Consider the following 6,000-nt stretch of genomic DNA (forward strand, 5'->3'; position numbering starts at 1 on the left):
AGGGATTTCCCCTTCGTTTGTTTAAATTATGAGGAAGCCGGGCAGGTTGGAAGTGTCCGTTCAGGTGTCCTGTATGGGCTATTATCTCTTCCTCCCTAGATAGTGGATAAAATCCCATCTTTCTGTTCCTGGGGTGCAAGTGTGCAGCTAAGGGGTAGTTATATATGGTTTTGTTGAGATTTGTTTGGTGGCCCAGGCGGGCTCTGAGAGTGTAGTGAGAGCACAGGGGGCTCACCATGCTGGACAGCGGTCTTGGAATCTTAGGAATGACCATTCCCACTGTCCCACCAGTCCAGGGCATAGAAGGTAGAAGACTATTGTGGCCCAAGGGTGGGCGGTTAGTGCCTGCCACAGTGTGGTCTTGCAACTGGCAAAAGTGCAGCGTTCTTCGCACAGACTTTCTGGAGCCCAAGTGGCTTTGCTCCAACTGAACTTGGGCAGTTCCGACCCTCGCTCCTCGCTGGAGTAGCTTGGTTAAACTGAGACCAGAAACAGCAGAAGTCACCCTTTCTTCATCCTAGTGTAACCTACTGCCAATCTCTTGGGCTAGAGGCAAAACTTCGGGCTTTTCAGAGCCTTGCAAAAAAGGCGCACACCTCAGGGGCCCTCGGCCCGGCGCCTCCCGCGCAGCCCTGGCTCCTTCCTTTTTGTTTAGCCCTCCGGGGAACCTCGCCAACTCTTGTCAGTGGGAGGGGAAGGAGGGCTAGTTAGGCCACTGAAGCCTTTATCATTCAAAATGCAAGTAAACGTAGAAATGTGGAGGCCTAAGCTTTTTTTTTGGGGGGGGGGGATATGTTCCTGCAAGATTAGAATAACATTCATTAAAGTTTTAGAGGGGCAGGATTGGAAGCCTAAACTGCATTTTACTACTTAAGGTGCTGAGGTGTTGAGATGTTGTGGACTACTGTCCGCCATAGGTAGAAGGAAAAACTAGCTCGCTGCGGTCTGAACCCCTTCTGCTTCTATCTTGAAAGGGTAGGTGTGTAGGAACAGGTTCGCTGGGTCTGAGAATCGTCCCAGTTTGGTTCCGTAGGATGTTTGCATACACACGTGCAAGGCTTGGGTCTCCCAGGAAGGTTTCCAGTCTTGGCGGGGGCTGTGGCAGTATATTCAAGCCGTCCAGGACTTGGCTGGGTTTGGTTGCTAAGTTGGGCTCAGTTATCACGTTAATTCTAAAGAAATTAGACCTGGATAAATGGCCTTTGAATTCAAAGAAATAACTCGGTGTTGATTTACATAGCCGCATTAAGAAGCCCTTCTCTATGGGAGACATTGCTGGAAAAAGAATTCCTGCTGGTGCTTTCCTCATTTAACATAAAATTCTCTCTCTCTCTCTCTCTCTCTCTCTCTCTCTCTCTCTCTCTCTCTCTCTCCCCCCGTGTGTGTGTGTGTGTGTGTGTGTGTGTGTGTGTGTGCATAAGGAAAGGGTGCCAGATATTCTAGAGACTCAAGAACCTTCTTTCCTCCCCCAACACACACACACACACACACACACACACACACACACACACACACGGAAAAGTCTCCAGGACAGGAGAGAGAACACTATCCCTTTCCAATCATTGGCCCTGGCCAATGATGGTACTTTTAGGGTTAGCCCAAAGAACCAACCTAGGCAAGAAAATCCTGAGACTTTGGTGGTATTTTCTCTAGCAACAACGTTGTAATAATGCCTGTGTTTATATCTTCCCCTCCTACGTTCTCTTAGTTTAAAAAATGGGCTTATGTATTATCTGTCCGAAAGGAAGATTCACTGGTGTTTGGGGATATAACCCTGAGTCCCAAGAACAGGCACCCAGAAAACCCCAACCTGGCACTGACCTCCAGGAGAGTTCATCAGGGTTTTCAAAAGTGATCATTTGAAGAATACCAACTAAGCACACCCTCAAGCTAGAGGCTCCACTGTAGACCTTCTGGAATTTCATGGTGTTAAGAAGTACGTAGCTAACCAAGTCCTTACACTCACCATCATTGATTTAACTTCTCCCTAAATTCATTTCCAGATGGGTTTGCACCCAAAGGTTTTTTACTTGAAAGAACTCAGTGGCAATAAGGTTGAAAGCAGCTTGGTTCCTCACCTCTTCGTTGTTTTGGGATTGTGCATGAAAACCTGTTTGCCTACTTTCCCTCTCTTTTTCTTCCTCCTTCCCTTCCTTCTCTTTTACAGTCTTTTTGGCTCTTCTCTTTCAGCAAACACTAGACCCTAATCCCCTATACATAAACATTTTTTTTTCCTACTCAGCTCAAGGGAGAAGAGAGTGGAAGAAATCTCCAATGGTTAAACAGTTAGTTTTAAACAAGATACATGCAAGATGTTTTGTCTTTTCAATATCTAGGCTAAACCAATGCTGACCTCCCTCTGCCCCATATTTGTTGTGCTGAGAAGTGTAGCAGGGTAAAGGAAGACTTGAAGGAATTCTATAAGTCAGTTTTCATTTACCAGTCTTTGGGAAAAAAAAGGACCCCTGACCATGGCAGAGTAAATGAAGCCCTAGAGTGGCAGGGAACAGGCAGCAACAGGAAACTACAGACTATTTTTAGACTTAATGAGGAGTTAATATAGCTGCCCAGTGTCTCCCTAAATGCCTGGAAGCATCTTCTGTTTAATTCTTTCATCTCTTCATCAGCAGTAACAATAATATAGTCATAGCAAATGTCTCTGTATTAAATGAGAGCCAGGCTTGGGGCATTTTACAGGGAAACCTGGATGAAAAGCATCGTTTTGATCCTTTTGTTATAATGGAAACAGAAATCTAGGTGAAAACCCCTTTTACTAGTGAGAAAATTAGCATGTTGTGTCCAACCAACATATATATTCTATGATATATATTTTTCTATGATATATATCATCTATATGTATATATACATTCTATTATTTTCATATTTGTTTACAGACACTTATTTCTTATTTTTGGGATATCACAATAAATGGGAAGACAGTTTATTACTTATTCTTTTTTAATAGAACTTTCCCTAGATTACCATAGATTTGCCAGCCCTTGGAAATTGGGATTTAAAAAAAAAAAACTTCAAATCACTACTGTGCCATTTCTATTTTCTTTTGTTTGCATCATCATCATCATCATCATAATAATAATAATAATTCTTTATTCAAATCTAGGAGCAAGGAAATTTTCCTTTCTACTCTAGGGAGAAAATATTTTACATGTTCTTCTAAATAATTTTATGCACAAAAAGGTTGCTTGACATCTTTAAGCCATGAAGTGGGGTTCCTTCCCTAGGAAACTCAAAGTCCCTGGTTCTTTAGACACACTGAGGCACTTGACAAGCTAGCATTTGATCTTCTCATCCTTTGGGGTCAGGGAGTAAAAATAAATAAATAAATAAATAAATAAATAGTGGGCATTTTTGTTTGTTTGTTTTAGTTAAGAGCATAGTGGGCAACTTGCTTGAGGATAGTGTGAACTTGCTTTTGTTATTATGCGTGGCTTGTAGGTTTTCTTGTTCGCTGGGTACCACAGCACTTTATGTTAGTTCCACAACAAATTAACAAAATTAAAACTAACAAAGGCAGTCCGGTTTGCCGGACCTGCAGTGGTGCGCATTTACTCCTGGAGTGAGGGGGTGGGGTGGAGGTGGGTGGGCTAGACCTGCCAAACCAGCGCTCCAGTCGCTAGTCTTTTACTCTTACGCCCCCCACCTCCACCCTATTCCTCAGCCTGCTCTTTTCTCATCACACTGACCACTTCCGCAAGGTTGTAATAAGAAAACCCACCCAAAAATTACAAGAAGCCACCTCTCCTGGACAAAACGAACCATTCTTTAATAACAAGATTGTGAAGCTCCAAAGTGTTGGGCCCAACAATTAAAAAAGCAAGGGTAGCAATTCAGGATGCCAGTCCAGCAGTCCCAAGCAGACAGGCTGGCATCCCGGAGTATCTGTGGGTCTGGGTTGAAGGAAGGGGCGAGGGGCAGGAGCCGAGAAGGCGGAACGGCCCTGATCCCGCAGCTGGCTCCCACGCGCCGGCGTCTGCGGAAAGCCAGGGGCAGGATAATGGAATTCATCAGGCAGGGATCCTCAGAGAGCCAGCCACTGTCTTGTACAGATTTGTAGAGAAACCCTCACTGTAATTAAAACCGTACAGTCAGATTAATTCAATGTGTTGCTCGGCAGCATTTTTAATAGTAAAAATCCGCTTTAAAATTGAATTAGGGTCGAATAAATTTTCTGCGAGACTCGCCGGATTTGCCAGCTTTCATTGAAGCCAGCTAGGGTGGATTTAGACTGTGGCGTCCCCCCCCTCCTCCCCAGTTGGAGTTGGGGTAGAGGTTAGAGGCGGGTGTTGATCAACCAGGGGGCCAGTTTGGTCCCTAGACCGGGCGGCAGGAGCCAGGCCGAGGGGGGCCTCACTGCCTGGGGCTCACCCCTCTGATCTCTGGGGGGCAAGGTACAGACTTCTGACACCCAAGGCCTCCCCCATTCTTTACCACCCTCTCTGAGTAGTTCGTGGCTTTTGAGAGATGAAGGGGGTGGGGGAGAAAAGAGAGCCCTACTGTGTCTTGAAGCAATTTCTCAACGTGTGTTTCCGCGTGTGCTGGAGGTTGGAGCCCTCTCTGGCCGCCTGAGTGGCAGACAAGAGAAAGTCGTGGCTCTCACCTCCCCCCCCCCGCCCCGCCCCAACCCCCTTCTTGAAAATCTTCCAAAAATTAAGGGTAATATTTCAAGTGTGCTGTCAAAATGTCTCCTAAGCTTTGATTTGGCTGGCTGCCCCCCTCTTCCCTTCCCTCCCAACACCAAGCCTTCGCGTTTCAGCTCTTGGCGTGGTAGTGAAATGGATGTTAGCACTGTAATGTCCACTCCCCACCCCTCTTCCCCCTCCCCCGCCCGCTCCCCAAGGTTAGATACAGCAGAATTTAAGAGTCGCTTAAAGTTCTTGCAAGAAAGGCCGGAGCGCTAATGGGGAGGCACTCACTTGAAACAGGCCCCGGGTGGGAGACATGGGTGGAGAACAAAATCCTTAAAGCTAAATGGGTTTTTAGGGTCCGAGAAACAGCCCGAAGCTCCCCAACCCCTTTCCCCTAAAGATCAAGACATAGACAGGCTTCTTCATACACACACACACACACACACACACACACACACACACACACACGTACGCATCCCCCACAAATACACACGTACGCACTCCCCACAAACACACACACACATGCACGCACGCACGCACATACGAATGCACGCATACAGGAGCACGCCGCCGGGTGCAAACCTGGATCGCAAATTCCCTAACAAGTTAGTCACATCATCAGGCCTGGGAAAACAAAAACCTCTGTGGGTCCCTGTTCCTCAGGCAACAGCGCGCAGACGCTTTAATTGCTGCAAATTGTCACTCTGTCCCCTTTTCATTTTCTCACTCCTCCGTTTATTTTTAGTACACTTCAAATGCCTACACACTTTCCTAGTAAGGAGAGCAGAGCAATTATTGCCTTTGCCTTCAGGGCCTGCTTTGCCAATCATTGAACGCGGATGGAGTAAACAAGGCGAAGAGCCAGGCGCGTTATTGGTCTTGCTTATTTCAGGTGGAGGGTGGTAAATAACTCTCCCTACTGCGTCACCCCCTCCCTCCCTCCATCCCCCCGCCCCCCCCGCCCGCCTTTGGTTCTTGGGTGCCAATTACCTGGAAGAAAGGAGCTGTGCACCCCTCCCTTGTGCTCCTCATCACATCCACTTCGTGCACACCAAGTTTTTACTCTCCAATCCTGCGATCCCGTCAGAATTGGCTGGTTCCACAGAGAGTTGTTAGGAAAAAACGAATTCTGTGGAGACCCAGATCTTACTCCTGTCCTTGAATAGAAAGATACATCCTGAGAAGGAGAGCAGGCATCTTCCCTGTCAACCCCCCACTCTGGGAAGCAGGGCCCCTCGCCTCCTACTTCTATGTGGGGGCACAGTACAAAGTCTCCAAGATATAAAGGGATAATTCAGGGGAGCTTTACAAGCCAAGGCAAGCTTTTAGATTGACCTGGAGCATTTCGGACACT

This window comes from Acomys minous, assembly GCF_964271855.1.
Source record: "Acomys minous genome assembly, chromosome: 6".
Classification (NCBI taxonomy): Eukaryota; Metazoa; Chordata; class Mammalia; order Rodentia; family Muridae; genus Acomys; species Acomys minous.